This window comes from Stomoxys calcitrans, chromosome 1 (assembly GCF_963082655.1).
Source record: "Stomoxys calcitrans chromosome 1, idStoCalc2.1, whole genome shotgun sequence".
NCBI lineage: Eukaryota > Metazoa > Arthropoda > Insecta > Diptera > Muscidae > Stomoxys > Stomoxys calcitrans.
This window is the reverse complement of record NC_081552.1, coordinates 78128444-78147998: the sequence shown is the minus strand read 5'-3', so window position 1 is coordinate 78147998 and position 19555 is coordinate 78128444. Positions and strand designations below refer to the sequence as shown.

The 19555-nt window shown below is 38.2% G+C and overlaps 1 protein-coding gene across 9 annotated transcripts in view; it reads left to right on the top strand.

The window, feature by feature from the left end:
- The first annotated feature begins 5214 nt into the window (after nt 1–5214).
- Nucleotides 5215–19555, top strand: part of LOC106093669 (major facilitator superfamily domain-containing protein 8) — a 69873-nt gene continuing 55532 nt past the window's right edge. For 2 of the 9 annotated variants that reach the window (XM_059360222.1, XM_059360218.1), the window contains exon 1: nt 5215–5354. The gene's annotated coding sequence lies outside the window, so the exon portion shown is untranslated. Of the gene's footprint in view, nt 5491–5527; nt 5999–7834; nt 8171–19555 lie in introns of those variants that run through there. The other 7 variants (XM_059360215.1, XM_059360216.1, XM_059360214.1 and 4 more) reach the window with 7 other exon arrangements.

Below are 19555 nucleotides of genomic sequence, written 5' to 3'. Positions count from 1 at the left end.
AATGACAAATTTCAAATGAATAGTTTATTGAGTTCATAACCACTTTAATTGGATTTTTGACCTTATCATAAATCCAAATTGCAAAATTGTTAATCAGTAATACAAATTCCTTTAAAGGTCTCAGACACAGGGCCTTGGTCAAACCCAATTAAGGGCACCAGCCCAGCAGTTATCGTAAAAAGCTTACACTCTGCCCTAATGATGTATCACTGGTTGAATTACAAGCTGTGTCTGATAGACTGGTTTCTTGGCTTATATCAGCATGTCATATGTACCTGTGGAATGGAGGGACATGAAGGTCACTTTCATTCCGAAAGCAGACGAAAGACTTTCGTCCCATTAGTCTGTCGTCCTTTTTGCTGAAGACTCTTGAGACTGTCGCGGCAACAGCATGCATATAGTAAAGACAAATCCATTGAAATAGCCCTTCAGCACCTAGTCGGCTACATAGAGGTTTCTCTCGCTGTCAAGGAATACACAATGGTAGCATTTATTGACATTAAAGGTGCTTTCAATAATGTCAAACCGACGTCAAGCATGAAGGAGCTGGAGTTTCTAGGCTTCAACTCTACGGTAAGAAAGTTTATTAATAGCTTATTACTAAAAGATGCATTACGGCAGGCTTGGGATCTGTGGATCTAAATAGATGGGTCAACAGAGGAACACCTCAAGGAGGTGTACTGTCTCCTCTACTTTGGAATATAGCCATTAACAATATTTTACTATGTCTGGAAGAAAAAGGTGAGAAAGTGGTCGCGTATTGCCACGTCGGCAATTGCGGTTAGGGGAAAGTTTACCAACTCTAAGAGATATACTTAAGGAGGCTCTACGTGCAACAGCGAAGTGGGCTATCGAAAGTGGTATAGGTATAAATCCGTGCTCTTCAGCAGGAAATACAAGTTGCCTACAGTGGCACCTGTCTCCTTGGGAGGAGAGAATGTTCCAGCAAACACCTGGGTGTTTTGCTGGACAGGAAATTGAACTTGAAATCCAACATTTTGGAAAGGGCAAGAAATTCAACTCTTGCCTTATACACCTGCAAGAGAGCCATTGGCAAATGTTGGGGGTTTAGACCGCGCTTAATGCATTTGGTATATTCTGCAATTTTCAGATCTATAATGCTATATGGTGTTGTGGTCTGGTGGACGGCGCTTCAAAAGTCCACTTACAGCTCAACACTTAACCGGATCCAAAGGATGGCTTGTTTGTGCATCACAGCCGCACTGAGGACGACACCATCTAATGCACAGAATTTAATGCTACATCTAATGCCTCTGCACATTGTGGCTAGACAAATTGCTCCAACCACTGCCCTAAGGCTAAGGGAGCTTTCTCTTTGGTCATGTGGCGGCTACGGACACTGTGTTATCCTTGATACAATGTCCGATGATCCAGGCAGTGTGGATAACACATACCTGAGCCGTTTTTTTGTCATGTGGCGGCCTGATAGAACCGATCGGAACTACGATCCCTAGTAATAGAAGTTTTGCAAATTTTGCTTATGAACATTCCACTAAGGAACAGGGCCAAACTTCTCACATATCAATGAGTGCAGTCCGATTTAAGTTTAAGCTCAATGATTAGGGGCCTCCTTTTTATAGCCGAGTCCGAACGGCGTGCTGCAGTGCGACACCTCTTTGGAGAGAAGTTTTACATGGCATAGTACCTCACAAATGTTGCCAGCATAAGGAGGGGAAAACCACCGCTGAAAATTTTTTCTGAGGGTCTCGCCAGGGTTCGAACCCAGGCGTTCAGCGTCCATGCTAACCTCTGCTCTACGGTGGCCTCGTATAAAAGACTATACGGATGGTGCCAAACTAAACGACCATGTGGGCTTTGGGGTTTACTCTAAAAATCTAGAACTGGTCATATCGAAAAGGTTGCCCGACCACTGCAGTGTTTATCAAGAGGAAACCCTTGCAATAAGGGAGGGGGAATGGCTAAGATATAATGTCATAATGGCTCGGACTGCAATCATTGATATGTGAGAAGTTTGCCCCAGTTCCTAAGTGGAATGTTTATGCAGTGCTGCCAGGTCCTTTTCGTGAAAAATCGTCATAATTGAGAAAAACAGACAGAAAAATTGAAAAAACGTCATAAAATCGTCACACCCAAATGTCTTCATTTTTATTTAGATTTCGGTGTTTAAAAGACATGTGCAAGCTCAAATAATAAGGGCTGCCGTTTGATGTACTATTACACTCAATAACGCTTTAAATATTCCAATATTTAATGTAACGAGGCAAAATTTCAACTAAATGTTATATATAAAATATCAATGAAATCTTCTATAGATTCAAAGCTGTAATGAAATTTACTTCAGGGACAAAATTTAACGAAATTTTCCTTAAACACAAACTTTCAGAATGGTAGGGTATACAAACTCTAAAATTGGAATTTTATTAAAATTTCGATTTCTTCACAGAACTTTTTCCATTAATAGTTATTTAATATAGGGATGACAAAGAGCAAACATGTCCGTCTTTTTTAAGACGATACTGTACTACTATATAAAGGCTCTATCACACACACACTGATCTTGTCTTATGACGTGTAATCGCCGCTCGCAAATTGAATTAGACGTATCTATTCACGACTAGCAACTGCTTTATAAACGTCAAAATTAGCTTTGCTTCTGTCAAATATCTTACTAGCCCCTGGGCCACTCAAAAATTATTCACTACACTAAACGTCATATTTTTACAAACCCTACAACTTTGTTTTCAATCGGCAAACATCCTATGTGTGCTACTTTTACAATTTCAAAATTTTACATGTCATAAGACAAGGACATGTAGTGTGATTGCACCTTAACCCTGCTCTACTATATTACCCTGTTTTCCAATAAAGGCCTGATGTCCTTAATAATTATGTGACTTTCAAAGTAAAAAAAATCGTCAAAACATAAAGAAACTTAAAGCACAAATCGTCAAGCGCCAAAAGGCCAAAAAATCGTCAAAATGAATTAAAATCGTAACGTCTGGCACATAAAATCGACACGCCCTATGTTCATGGGTGAAATTTGCATCATTTACTGATATAGTTCGTTTCGGACTGCAAACGAGCCTTTCTGATTTCAATTTGGATACAGCTCCCATATTACATGGTTCTTGGATTTGACTTCATGAGTCCACGAACGTCCCAATTTTTATCCATTTGGTGGATATCAAAAATTTCGGTACGGATGAACTTGTTTTCACTTGTTATAGATCTTATATGCAGTTCGTGGCATATATTAGGCCACTACCTTTAACTGTTGTTAAACCCAAGGTGATACCACGGGGAGCTTTCTTGGCATCCAACAATATGTTCGCCACCCCAGAATGGGTAATCTCTATCTCATAAAGTTCAATCATTTCAAACAAAGAAGTATTTTTCTAGGTTTCTGTTTTCAATAAATAAAACCTCCTTTGTACTTAGGATCGAAGATAACTTTTCAAACCGGTTGAAATGCCGCCTTGGGTTCCTTGTCATTGAGCTTAAACATGTATCGGACATCACTCATCGATATGAGAGGAGCATCCCCAGCTTTATCTTAATGGAATGTTCATGGCATTTGAAAAAAAAAAAATAAGTGAGGGTTTGCCTAATCCATAGGTGGGCATTATACATATCCGCCCGCGGGCTTAGGAACAACTAATAGTGTGCACATCAATCGTATAACCTATGTACTTTGTTAGTTGTTTATATTGCTATCTCAAGGGCCTTAAAATGTAAGACAACGTAAAATGCGCCTATGGTATAGCTCACACATGGCAATGGTTTAGTAGCTGCCCTCTCACAGATACTCACTTCCCAGTGGGAAAATGGCGAATGTATTACATTTGGAATACATAATATAATTCGTTACAGGATTGACGTTTTATAAGATATATCAAAGAATAAAGGGGGTAATTTAATTTGGCAAGACTTGGACATTGATTACCCAGTGTAATACCTTATCAAATAAAGTTGGAATGTTATCAGGATGCACTTATAAGGTGAGGTCATGCGATTTTTTTTATTTTTGTTTTGATTTTGCAGTAAATCTAAATGTTAAAGGTTTGATTTTTTCTAAAATCTTAAAACTATGTTTTGTTTGATCCGGAATTCCACATATAAGCAACAAAACAGTGCTATAATGATGAAAATACAAATATTAAATACATTTGATGAAGATAAGTTGTACAACAAAGTTTATTTCCAACACCACTTTGACATTTCAAATTACGGCATTTGCCATTCATGGTAGTTTCTTTGGGGGTAGACTTTTGTTGTTGTGCTAATGACAGTACCTCTTAATTGCACCATGGAATGTTATGTTTTTGAGGGTGACGATTCTTTTTTCATTTTGGAATTCCGTTATCTGTTGTTGCCTTCTTGTCGCGTCAAAAAACAAACATGATTTAGTTTGCTTTGTATTGCGTAGAATGAAAGACGTTTCTAAAGGTGCCATCACACTACATGTTCTTGGCTTATGACTTGTCAAAATTTGATATTGTTAAAGTTGCATACAGATTGCGATGCGAATAAAAATAACACATAGCACTTTTCAAATTAGCACTGCTATTGTTTTCGATTAGAGCGATGCTCTATTACTTCTGACAAAAACATAAAGAAATCTGCTGTTTTTGTTGTAAGTTGAATGCGAGCATCCCAAAATTAAATTGTTTTTCATTGGCTAATAAGAGGCGTATCTTTGACGTGATTTTGCTTTGAAATTTTGAGTTGTATAATAGCCCTCACATCTATGCCAAATCACCCTAAATCAAACCATGTTTGGGTATGATTGCCATATATACCGATCTCCCTAATAAATTCTCGCCTTCTAAAAAACCAAACTTTTCCGTCATAAATAATGGTGTTTAAAATTCTTAATACTATATTTAATAATAAAAAAGGGATTTTGCTAGTTTTACATTTAGCAGAATAAATTATTTTTCTGTGAATAAATAATTAGATTTTAAGAAAAAAATGTAAAAATTATGATGCATTAGTTACAAAATTCTTTCCAAATACATTGTTAAATAATGTATTCTATTAAACGAATTGTTCTTTTCCTAGGACATCTCCCGTGTTAAGAATAACGTATTCTGGAATCAATGTGCTATAGAGGCTATAGATTAACTTTTCATATCCCATTGATTACCTTTTCCCACTGGGTTGTTGAATACCCAAACAAACGACAGAGCATAGAGCAAAGCGATGCAGTAAATAACGACCCCATGCCAGAATTCGAACAGCTTGACAGTTTGTTGATGATCGCGTGTGTGAGAGGTCGTTGTACGTAAACGTAAAGATTGAGCAAAAGAGCACGTATCTGTGTATCTGAAAGGAGTAACTAGACCAAAACAAAATTGTTGGACTGACTGTTGGTTGGGATCATTTAACTTTTCTTTTGTTTTATTATTTTTTTGTGATGTGGTCATTTTGTGTGTTCTTTTTATCAATTTATACATATTGTGGAATATAAGGAAATTGTAATAAATTAAAAACAAATATTTGCTAAAAGTAATATACATATGTATTTATGTACATGTTTGTTTTGTGCTTTGAATATGTCATTGCTAAAGTATAAAAAAATGTAGTACTATGTGCAGATACTTTAACGGTCATAGAAAATTTATTTCTAACCAACAAGTGTTTAAAGTGAAATCAGCGATACTTTGATGTTAAAATTTGGACAAAAAAGAAAACCATTTTTAAATGAAATGAATAAATTAAAAAAAAAAAACAAATGAAATAACAGAGTACAATGTTTGTGTGCGAGCATCTATGTGTGTTATAAACTAACATAACATGTCAATAATACAACCTATTCTCTGTTAATGGCATAGTAATGGAAAATAAAATAAAACAAATATAATCGAATGTTGTTTTTGCATTTCAAAATCTAAATAAAAATAACAACCTTGTTACACTCGCATAGCAATGCATCAATCGGAAAAAGTATAAAACAAATCACACACAACAAAAGAAAACACCTTGCATGCCTGCCAGTCTGCCTTTCTTTTGCTAGGTGTGTGCGAGTATAAGTGAAACAAGCTTGTTTTCATACCCTCCACCATAAGATGGGGGGTATACTAATTTCGTCATTCTGATTGTAACTACTCGAAATATTCGTCTGTGACCCCATAAAGTATATATATTCTTGATCGTCGTGAAATTTTATGTCGATCTTGCCATGTCCGTCCGTCTGTCCGTCCGTCTGTCTGTCGAAAGCACGCTAACTTCCGAAGGAGTAAAGCTAGCCGCTTGAAATTTTACACAAATACTTCATATTAGTGTAGGTCGGTTGGTATTGTAAATGGGCTATATCGGTCCATGTTTTGATATAGCTGCCATATAAACCGATCTTGGGTCTTGACTTCTTGAGCCTCTAGAGTGCGCAAATCTTATCCGATTGGGATGAAATTTTGCACGACGTGTTTTGTTACGATATCCAACAACTGTGCCAAGTATGGTTCAAATCGGTCCATAACCTTATATAGCTGTCACATAAACCGATCTTGGGTTTTGACTTCTTCAGCCTCTAGAGTGCGCAATTCTTATCCGATTGGGATAAATTTTGCACGACGTGTTTTATTATGATATCCAACAACTGTGCCAAGTATGGTTCAAATCGGTCCTTAACCTCATATAGCTGCCATATAAACCGATCTTGGGTCTTGACTTCTTGAGGCTCTACGGAGCGCAATTCCTATCCGATTGGAATGAAATTGTGCACGATGTGTTTTGTTATGATATCCACCAACCGTGCCAAGTATGGTTCAAATCGGTCTATAACCGGATATAGCTGCCATATAAACCGATTTTGGGTCTTGACTTCCTAAGCCTCTGGGGGGCGCAATTCTTATCCAATTTGAATGAATTTTGGCACGTAGTATTTTGTTATGACATCCAACAACTGAGCCAAGTATGGTTCAAATCGGTTCATAACCTGATATAGCTGCCAAAGAAACCGATCTGGGGTCTTGACTTCTTGAGCCTCTACGGAGCGCAATTCTTATCCGATTGGAATGAAATTTTGCACGACGTGTTTCAAATCGGTCTATAACCTGATATAGCTGCCATATACCCCGATCTGGGATCTTGACTTCCTAAGCCTCTGGAGGGCGCAATTCTTATCCAATTTGAATGAATTTTGGCACGTAGTATTTTGTTATGATATCCAACATTTGTGCCAAATATGGTTCAAATCGGTTCATAACCTGATATAGGTGTCATATAAACAGTTCAGGGGACTTGACTTCTTGAGCTTCCTATCCGATTTGGCTGAAATTTCGCAAGACGTTTTTTATTGTTACTTTCAACAACTATGTCAAATAAAGTACAAGTCGGTTCAGAACCTGATATAGCTGCCATATAAACCGATCTGGGATCTTGACTTCTTGAGCCTCTAGAGGTCGCAATTATTATCCGATTTGCCTGAAATTTTGTACGACAGATTCTCTCATGACCATTAACATACGTGTTTATTATGGTCTGAATCGGTCTATAGCCCGATACAGCTCCCATATAAATCGATCCCTCTATTTTACTTCTTGAGCCCACAAAGGGCGCAATTCTTATTCGAATTGGCTGACATTTTACACAAGTTTCCAACATATAATTTAATTGTGGTCCAAACCGGTCCATATCTTGGTATCGCTCTAATAGCAGAGCAAATCTTTTCTTATATCTTGATTTGCCTAAGAAGAGATGCCGGGAAAAGAACTCGACAAATGCGATCCATGGTGGAGGGTATATAAGATTCGGCCCGGCCCGGTCGAACTTAGCACGCTTTTACTTGTTTTTTTTTTTTTTTTTTAATTTGTATTATAACAAACGATAAAAACCGGAAATTTATTTCTAGTCTCTAAAATACGTCTACAAATCGAGTTGATAGTTTTTCCCATAATGCGTGACACCATCGCACGTTGCCATCGCATCCATTGATGCGTGGTATAAATCAAATTTGAAGTCTTCTTCTTACGAAAAGGGAGGAAACCCAAAACAAAAAAACAGATATCAGAGTACAAACATAAAAATAAACACACACTGCCATAAATTCCTACCATATCTCAAACATCGCGATCAACAGCAAACACAACAATAAACAACCACTATCCCCCACTGCCACAACAACGTCATCATCACCTTTTTTATCATATGCTCAAAGTATGGCACTGTTCTTAACTCATCTCTTGTGGTAAGTAAGACTACACTCGAGGGAATTTAGTTTATAACAAATAAGTTAAAACAAATTTCGGTTGTTGCCGACTTTGTAATACCTTACACCCTATTAGTGAAAATTGGGCGAGATATATATATATATATATATATATATATATGTATATATATATATATATATATATATATATATATATATATATATATATATATGTATATATATATATATATATATATATATATATATATATATATATATATATATATATATATATATATATATATATATATATATATATATATATATATATGTATATATATATATATATATATATATATATCGGTCCACTTTTATTTTTGGGTAGTACTTTTGGGGTAAGGTTGGTCTGGAAGGAAACATAGGCTATATAATTTTTTGATATCGGGAGGGGCCGGACCTTTCCCCTTACCCCAAAAGTACTACCCAAAAATAAAAGTGGACCGATCGGGACTATATGGGATTCAAATGAAAGGTATTCAAGAGTAAAGAACAAATTTCATAATAAAGCCCCAAAACCCCTTAAAATAGGTTTATTTGACGATCATGACAATATGGGATTCAAATGAAAGGTATGCGGGAGTAGATTACGAATATGGCATACAAATTCATGTCGAAATATAGGGGGTCACCCCACCCCCACAAACGTCCCATATGTCCTTAGCCAATCAAGGACATATGGGACTCGGTTTCTTTTTTCCGTATAGACTGAAAAACGACAGAACCGATTTTCTTCAAATGTTCGCATATTGTGTAGGTTGGTCTGGAAGGAAACATAGGCTATATAATTTTTCGATATCGGAAGGGAGACCCTACCCCTTATGCCAAAAACACAACACCAAATCAAAAGTGGACCGCTCGGGACAATATAGGTATCAAATGAAAGGTATTGGAGAGTAGAATACGAATATGGTATAAAAATTTTGGTCTAAGTACCCATCGGGCCGCCCCAACCTCAAAACTCTCCCAAACAGACATATTGGACGTTCATTTCAATATGGGGTTCAAATGAAAGGTATTCAGGAGTAGATTTCGAATTTGACATACAAAATCAGATCGAAGTATAGGGGGTCACGCCACCCCTCAAAAACGCCATTAGACCCATTATGACGATATGATACATGGCTGAACCGATTTTCGTAGATTGTGTACGTTTGTCTGGAAGGAAACATAATCTATATAATTTTTAAATATCGTGTGGAGGTGGACCCTCCCCCTTATTACAAAAACGCCACACATATCCGAAAGTGGTCCGATGAGCACAATAACGGTGAACGGTTTTGGAGACCAAAAAACGAATATGGTATTAAAATTTGGGTCTAAGTACCCAGCGGACACGCCCAACCCTAAAACTCCTCTAAACAGATATATTCGAAGTTCATGTCAATATGGTACTTAAATGAAAAGTATTACTTACTTACTTTACAGAATATTTGTTCCACTAGCCGAACGTAGAATAGCGTTCCAAGCGCCTCGATCTTCTGCGCTCATTCTAAAATCTCTAACATCAAGTTTCGAGGTGTCTCCCACAACTTGATCTTTCCATCGGGCTTTTGGTCTTCCCGGTTTGCGTGTACCACCGTGTTGGCCTTCAAAAGGCTTCTTTGCTGGAGCTTCTTCATCCATTCTGACAACATGACCTAGCCACGCAGTCGTTGTATTTTGATGCGTGTAACTATGCTATCGTCGTCATACAGCTAATGCAGCTCGTGGTTCATACGTCGCCTATATTCTGGGTTATTTAACCCATTATGACAATATGGGGCTCAAATGAAAGGTATTTTTGAGTAGAAAAGGAATTTGATATCTAATTTTGAAGCCAATTGTTTTGGGGTACGCCCTTAAGCACCCCCTAAACTGAACCTCATTTCCGTTTAGAGTAAAAAACGAATTTTATATTTATTGCCAGTGCAAAGTGCCGGTGGCCGCCCCAGACACAAAACACCCTCCAAGCGGTTCATATTTACCGGCCATGGCAATATGGGGCCAAAATTAAAGGGATTTAGAAGTGCAGCACAAATTTGATATCCATATTTGAGTCGAAATGTCTGAAGTGCCATCCCTTCCCTAAAACGCAATTCTCATTACCCAAATTTTTAAAAACGCCAAGAACCTAGCAGAGGCAATCTTTTCACACATTAATGAGTGCTTTCCGATTCAAGATTAAACTCAATGACAAGGGACCTTTTTTATAACCGAGTCCGAACGTCGTCCCGCAGTGCGACACCTCTATGGGGAAAGTTTTTTAAATGACCATACATGGCATTGTAACTCGCACATGACGCCAATATTAAGGGGGGATAACCACCGCTTTGTCCGATGTTCTTGCCAGGATTCGAACGCGTTCAGCGGCACGAATTCGATATCCACATTCAGGGCGAAGTGTCCCCACTCTAAAAAGTTATTAGACAGTTGAAGAAGGCGCAGCGAAGCGGGTTCGGTTCAGCTAGTTATATATATTTTTGATCGCCATGATATTTTTAGCCGATCTAGCCATGTCCTTCCGTCCGTCTGTGGAAAGCACGCTAACTTTCGAAGTAGTATAGCTAGGCGCTATATTTATTAGTGTAGCTCGATTGGGGCCATAACGGTCCATATTTCAATATAGCTCCCATATGAACCGATATACCGCTTTTACTTCTTGAGTCTCTAGAGGGTGCAATTCTTATCCGATTTGGCTGAAATTTTGTACAATGACTATGACTTCCAATAAACGAGCCCAATATGGTCTGAATCGGTCCGTAAGCTGATAAAGCTCCCATACACAAAAAAATATAGATCTAAATTTGACCGATTAAACATGGTATTGACTCATAAAAAACTTTTCAAACAAAGTGTTAATTACTTTAATCATTTTTGACATTGAAATCCGCTTTTATTTGTATCATGTTTAATTGTAGGAATTAAATTGTTATTTATAAATATAAATTGTGAGTATCTATTTCTGCGTTCTGTTGCGTCCTCTTTCACAGATATGTAATGCGAAGAAGTGCGAATAAGACAAATAGTTTCTATCATAGACAAACACATATTGGCATGGATAGAAAAAATATATATCAAGAAAAATAGAAAGTGTGGTTTTTATTATAGTATAAAATGATAATTGTTAAGTAAAAACGATATATTCTAAAAAGTGATATCTGCAATAGTGTAAAGCAGAAAAAAATTGGATGTGAATCAATGAAATAAGTATATTCCAAACGAAACAAATTTGAGGACATGGAGGAAAGTAGATGTGGTATTTATAAATATTATTTTATTTTAATATGTTGTTATCCCTAGAGAGACTTTACTATATTGGTTTGGAAAACGACGCTCCATGTGGATCTAGATTTCGTGGTGTTGTGTGCAAAATGCTAAGATTGGTATTTATTACGATTCACTTTAACATGTATATAAATTATTTTGTTCTTTAAACGTTTTACAGACGGTATCCACGACAATGATTAGAGACTCATAAAGGAAAGGCAATTTTTTCTTTTGGAAAATATAAACTGAAAAATAAATATTTTAAAGCAATACAATGGCATGGCATGTTTTATCCGCAATTTAATCCAATAAAATAAAAAAAAAATACTAGTGCAAGAAATATCAATTATTTTCTTTTATTTAATTGGTAAAATGTTATTTGAGAGAAGGGACAACTTTAGGGACAATTGGTTTATTGAGGCAATGAATGCCTTAATTGAATTTTTGATCTTGTCATAAATCCAAATTACAAAATTGTTAATCAATAATAAAAATTCGTTTATAGGTCCGATTTCAGCGAATTTTTTAATTGAATGTACAAATTTCTTAATTGAACCATGTCTTTTATTTTTTCTGTGTATAAACCGATTTCCCGATTATATTTCTTTAGCCTGTAGAGGTAGTCATTCTTATCCGATTTAGCTGATATTTTTTACAACGAATTCTCCTATGAACTTCAACATGCGTGTCAAATATGGTCTGAATCGGTTTATAACTTGATAAAGCTCCTATATAAACCGATATCCCGATTTTACTTCTATTTTACCTCCAACATACGTGCCAAACATGGCCTGAATCGGTTCATAATCTGATACAGCACCCATAGCAAAGCAATTCTTATCCATATCTATTGTTTGCCTTTAAAGAGATACAGGGCAAAAAACTTGACTCATGCGATCCATGGTAGAGGGTATATAAGATTCGCCCCAGGCGGACTTAGCACGCTTTTACTTGTTTATATAAAAGTAAGGAAGTCTCACATAGCAAAAAGTTAATTTTGTCTTTTTGTTTGCGTGGTAATTACAGTTTGTTTATAGGGGAAAAGTTAAAGTAAATCCCAAAACATACCCGAAATAACCAAATTTCGGACACATCTGTGCAAAATTATATTAGTTATGGCTTTATAAGTATAAATCGGACAATGTTAATATATGGGAGCTATATCCTAGTCTGAACCGATTTTTACGAAACTGAGTAGTAATGTCAACAGTCTAAGAGAATGGTACGTGCTAATTTGGATGATATGCGGTTTAAAAACTACTATTGGGTTGCCCAAAAAGTAATTGAGGATTTTTCATATAATCGGCGTTGACAAATTTTTTCACAGCTTGTGACTCTGTAATTGCATTCTTTCTTCTGTCAGTTATCAGCTGTTACTTTTAGCTTGCTTTAGAAAAAAAGTGTAAAAAAAATATATTTGATTAAAGTTCATTCTAAGCTTTATTAAAAATGCATTTACTTTCTTTTAAAAAATCCGCAATTACTTTTTGGGCAACCCAATACATTATTGAAATATTCTTACAAACTCGGACGAACGTACAGGGTAGTTGCCACGAAGAGATACCTATTGCACATTTTTTATTGATTCACATGACAAAAATGTGTGGATAAATTTCGGAACCAGTTTTACTCCAAGCAGCACGTATAATGGCTCTCATCAGTGCATTCATACTGACATATTTTTTAGTCCTTACCTTGTTCAAATACAAAGATTCATCGGATTGGCATATGGCGAATTTCACTGCCACTGTGTGTCAACACAGTAATGAATATGAAGTGCGGTACATAATTTTTTGGCCATTCTTGGTTTATACGTGCCTTATGTAACGGTGCCGAGTCTTGTTGGTACGTCTATGGGCAGTTTAGCATTTACTTTGACGACGGGCTCTATGAAAACAATTGGAGAGCGGCCATCGGTGGTGATAGCCGCCCATACCATATCGTGAGATAGAAAATTACTTAGGTTGGACGTTCGAAAGTTCAAATTCGTATAAGTGCGCTCGGTGAAATAAACACGATAATTTGAGTAATTTACGAATTGCTCAATTACGAATATATTTTTTCTCGTCAGAGAACACGATGTTCAGAAGCGTAACTCGGTTAGGTTGGAGAGAATGATACCAAAACATTGCCTTGATATCTGCTGTGGCCCTATATGGCCCATTGTGATTATTCTCTCCCCATCAGCCGCAAAGTTTAAATTGAATTCCAACTCGTCTATTTAAGAGGCATTTTCTCATGGCAGCATGAAGTCCTTGGATCTGACTGGAGTCCAGCTTTATAGAGGGGTATAAAGCTGGACATTGGCAGAGGAAATAAAAGCTATCTTCTGGAATGCGGTGCTATGACAACATCGACAGAAATCATTATTTCTAACGCACATGTGTACTTATCTTGTTGAGTCGCTCAGATCCATCTTCTCCAAAGACAATAGTTCGCAAATATTACGTTTCGATCGTTCATCCTAAAGCCTTTTCGTCTGCTCACATCCCACCGCTTTATTCCAGCGATTCAAGCATTTCTCCCTGTATCGCACCTCAAGCATATAGAAGAACCCCGAGAGAGGTGGATACATGCCTGTTACCGACACCATTAGCAGATTCGCCCCCTCCCTTGCTAGCATATCCGCTTTCTCGTTTCCTTCTATGCCCTTATGCCCTGGTATCCAGCACAGAGACATGTAATGATCTCTATATCGGTCCAACACCTTGGATCTTGAACCAGAATCAGTGATAGCCTTAAGTGCTGCCTGACTATCGGTGAATATACAGATATTCTTTCGGTTGATATCCATCGCCAAAACTATCTCGGCTGCCCTTGTAATTGCATAGACCTCCGCTTTGGAAAATGCTGCCCTCATTGCACATGCGTTAATACCGAGCTCGAGGCAGTCTACACCTCTTCCAGTGGCGTTCTCCATCTTCGATCCATTTGTAAATAAATTGATGTCTGCAAACCTAATCCTTCCTTTCTGCCACTCCTCTATAGTAGGCACCTGAAAATTCGTCCGACGGTCCATCAGGTCACCATCTAGTTTACGAGTATGTCTTAACGGCAGTCCCCTTAGTAGGACTAGCTGCAGTAGATCGATGGATTGGATTCCCTGCAATACCTACAAGGACCTAGTTGCGGTAGTGCTCATGGCACCAGATATGAATCTTTAGCCCACTCGGTTAACCCTATCAATGTCCCTTATATGCGTCACATGCTCCATCACCAGCGTAAGCGGTGATGGATCTAACAATCCCTTTGCTCTTTCGAGTCCAACTTTTTTTGCTTTGGTGTACGATCGTGTGCCTTTGGAACTTGTAAGGCTTTACATTGAGCTCGTTTTTCAATATGTATTGCCTCTTTCGACGGGTTATTTTCAAACCTTTAGCCATTTTATTGCCACTACGGCGTGGTTTCGTTGAATTCAAGCTTTCACTCGCCAAACCATTTTAGGTGTTGTGACATTTTTTTGAAATAACACCATGGGATTTGGCAGCGCTACCAGTATTACTATAACGATTAATAGTGTGATACACAAACATTTTGTTCACTTTGAGGTGTTTGAGTTCGCCAACAATAACCGGTTATTATGCTTGAATTCCATCACGAATAGTTGTCTGTTTTTAATAAACTATGAAAAAATGCTTTTCGTGGCTTGTAAACAATATAATAGGCAAATATCATTTAGCTGTCATTTCTAGTTTGGCAGAGATACCAGTGTGAAATTTGTATCACTTCGTGTCCGCCACTCTGTGTATATCTTAACCGATTTCTTCCATTTTTAATCGGCTTTGTCTCTAGATCAAGATTGACGTCTGTGCCAAATTCGATAGGATGGAAATTGCAATCTGTACTTTGTGCACAAATTAACGTGGACTGACATGAATACGAATGTGGCTGAATCGAATTGGTAAATTATACAGAGTCGATGGGTTTTCTTCTCTTCCCCTCATGCTTTGTACCACAATGGTAGTGTAGGGTTTAAAATTCAATTTATGTTGGTCTTTGTATACATTTTCTGTATACGCTTGCAGAGTAGTCCTGTAGTAAAAATCAGTTTCTGGAAGGAGGAGTACCCTCCCCTTACTCCAATTTTATAAAAATGCAGATCTCGTTTAAATGAATTTTTGTTTGAATTCGTTTGCTGATTTTATGTTAATTTTTTTATCGTTGAAGCAAACACTTCAAATAATTAAATAAAATAAATAATAAAAAATTATTAAATTACACTGTGGAACACAACAAAAACTAGCAGGAAACAAGTAAAAGCGTGCTAAGTTCGGCCGGGCCGAATCTTTTATACCCTCCATCATGGATCGCATTTGTCGAGTTCTTTTCCCGGCATCTCTTCTTAGGCAAAAAAGGATATAAGAAAAGATTTGCTCTGCTATTAGAGCGATATCAAGATATGGTCCGGTTTGGACCACAATAAAATTATATGTTGGAGACCTGTGTAAAATGTCAGCCAAACCAAAAATCAATAAAAACAATGTGAAGTACATGTAATGGTTAAAGTATTACTTTTTCTAAGTCGGTGCCAGATTCGCCAATAAAATTTAATTTTAGGATTATAATGTCAAAGACAAAAACATCCCTTATCAAATTTGACTGTAAGTCACTGAACAACAAAAATGCTTATATATGATACATATCATGAAAACAGCGACATCAACTTTTGCATGGTTAGGTTAGGTTAGGTTTAAGTGGCAGTCTGCCATCAAACTCACTTAGACGTTTTAGTCCATTGTGATATCACAGGAAAAGAGGAAGAAAGATGCCTTCTAGTTCCTACCATTGAACCATCCAGGCTTTAAAAAGTCCAGTAACTTGCAAATGTTCACATCCGCTAAATCAGACAGGTTCTCAAAGAAATGATAACCTTAAGTGGAACTCCTTCCAACTGCTAGTGCGGGACACAGACACAGAAGGTGTTCTATAGTTTCTTCTTCCTCGATGTCCCTACAGCTTCTGCAAAGTCGTTACTGGCAACCTTCAGTCTGTCAGCATGTTTTCCGATTAGGCAGTGACCATGACGGACACAATGATTAAGACGTCTGTTCTAGCCAATGGCAGCAAAGCAGTAGACCTCTTCAAGTCTAGATGAGGCCAGCCCCCCCTTTGTGACCATCTATCATTCGTTGCCCTTCGGGCCTGGTCCTGAAAACTTAGCTTACATGTCGCTAGAGGCATACCAACAGATTCCAGTGTTCCTGGAGTGTGTAAGATAGTTCCTAGTCTCGCAAGCTCGTCTGATTTACAATTCCCTGGGATATCTCTGTGGCCCGGCACCCAGAACATGTGAATTTTGAACTGTTCAGCCATCTCGTTGAGAGATCTGCGACAGTCGAGAGCGGTTTTTGTGTTCAGAAATACGTTCTCCAGGGATTAAATGGCTGCCACTTCCATAATTGCAAGGATCTCTGCTTGGAACCATCCGTATAGAAGTCTTTAACTTCTGTTACCAGGGATATCGTAGTTCCAATCGGTTCTATCAGGATTTTGGATTTGAAGTTCAGTTTCCTGTCCAGCAAAACACCCAGGTATTTTGCGCTTTCTGTAAATGGAACAGGGAGACAGGTTCCATTGTAGGCAACTTTTATCTCCTGCTGAAAAGAACTGCTTCTGTCTTGCACGAATTTATACCCAGACCACTTTCGGTAGCCCACTTTGCTGTTGCACGTAGAGCTTCCTGAAGTATATCTCTTAGAGTGCTGGGAAACTTTCTCCTAACCGTAATTGCCACGTCATCAGCATACGCGACCACTTTTACGCCTTTTTCTTCCAGAGACAATAATATATTGTTAATGACTATATTCCAAAGTAGAGGAGGTGTTCCTCTGTTGACCCATCTTTTTAGATCCACAGATCCCAAGCCTGCTGTAATGCATCTTTTAGTAAGTAAGTTATTAATAAACTTTCTAATGGTAGAGTTGATGTCTAGAAACTCCAACTCCTTCATAATTGACGTCGGTTTTACATTATTGAAAGCACCTTCAATGTCAAGAAATGCTACCATTACATATTCCTTGACAGCAAGAAGAACCCTCTATGTCCCACCCTCTTGCCTTTACTATATGCATGTTGCTGCCGCGACAGGCGGGATCTTTGCCCTAAGATATGTTTCTATCAGTCTCTCAAGAGTCTTCGGCATAAAGGATGACAGCTAATAGGACGAAAATCTTTCGCCTTCGTGTGGTAGGGTTTTCTTGCTTTCGGAATGAAAATGACCTTCGTGTCCCTCCATCCCACAGGTATATATGACATTCTGATGCTTACTTTACTTTAATTGGCTATGACAGAATATTTGTTCCACTAGCTGAACGTAGAATAGCGTTTCAAGCGCCTCGATCTTCTATGCTCATTCTAAAATCTCTGACACAAATAACCGAGGTGTCTCCCACAACTTGATCTTTCCATCGGACTTTTGATCTTCTCGGTTTGGTTGTACCACCGTGTTTGCCTTCAAAAGACTTCTTTGTTGGAACTTCTTCATCCATTCTGACAACATGACAGCCGTTGTATTTTGATGCGTGTAACCATGCTATCGTCGTCATACAGCTCGTGGTTCATGCGTCGCCTATATTCTCTATTAACGCAAATTGGTCCATATATTTTACGAAGAATCTTTCTCTCAAATACTCCAAGCACTGCCTCATCTGCTTTCACAAGTGCCCATGCTTCAGAACCATATAATAACACGGGTAGTATCAGTGTCTTGCATAGTGTAATCTTCGTCTGTCGAAAGGTGGCCTTGTTTCTAAACTGCTTACTTAGTCCAAAGTAGCATCTGTTTGCCAGTATTATTCTTCGTTTAATCTCAAAACTGGTGTCATTCGTTTCGGTTACGGTGGTGCCGAGGTAGATAAAGTTACTGACTGTCCCTTTCAGTAACTTTCTCAATTTTCTTTATCTGCTCGGTTGTGCAAGGCTTTTTGGGAGTTGAGACCATCCATTTCGTCTTATCTCCATTTACTGCCAGACCCGTTTTCACTGACTTTCTTTCGATTCTTTCAAAGTCTGCAGTTACTACTTCCGGTGACCGACCTATGATATCGATGTCGTCGGCATAGACGAGTAGCATGTGTTCTCTTGTGATTAGTGTGCCATATCTATTCACATCTGCATCTCGTATAATCTTTCGCAGCATGATATTAAAGAGATCTCACGATAGGCTGTCTCCTTGTCTGAAACCTCGTTTGGTATTAAATGGTTCGGAGAGGCTCTTTCCTATTCTTACTGAGGAACGCGTATCAGCAAGTTTAATCCTGCAGAGTCTTATTAATTTTGCAGGAATTGGTAGGTGTTGAATTGTCCTTCTTGGGTCTTTTCCAGGATTTGGCGCAGTGTGAATATCTGGTCTAGGGTGGATTTACCAGGTGTAAGACCGCATTGATAGGGCCCAATTATTTCATTGACTTTAGGTTTTAATCTTTCACACAGTACGCTCGAAAATATCTTGAATCCGATGGGGCGGAGAGTTATTCCTCTGTAGTTGGCACATTCCGTCTTGTCTGCTTTCTTGTGTAGTATGCTGAGGTTCCAATCATCGGGTATGCGTTCTTCTAGCCAGATTGGTTCCGCGTTATTCTCTTCGCCGCCAACGTCGGACACTAGCAGTTGGGTAAAATGTTCTTTCCATATCCTCAGCATGTTATCTGTGTCAGTTACCAGATTTCCTTCCTTGTCTCTGCAGGAGGATGTGCCTGCACCAAAGCCATCGGTTTGATGTTTAATTCTTTGGTAGAATTTACGGACTTCATTCTGACTCATGTACATCTCAATTCGCTCACACTCACGTCTTTCCATTTCCTTTTCTTTCTGCGGAATAGACGTTTCTCCTCTCTCCTTTTCTCCCGATACCTCTCCTTCATCTGGCGCGTTGCTACTGATTGTAGGGTTGCTCTATATGCCGCATTCTTGGTTTCAGTAGCATCTCGACACTCTTGGTTGTACCATGGGTTTTTTGGAAGAGGCTTCCGGTACCCAAGTACGGATTTCGCCGCATTTTCCATAGAGTAGGCAATAGTTTCCCACTGCGCCATTATGTCATCGGAACAAGGAGTGCTTTCATCAAGCAGTTGGGTCAGTTGAGTGGAGTATGCCGTTGCCATTTGTTGCGTTTGCAGC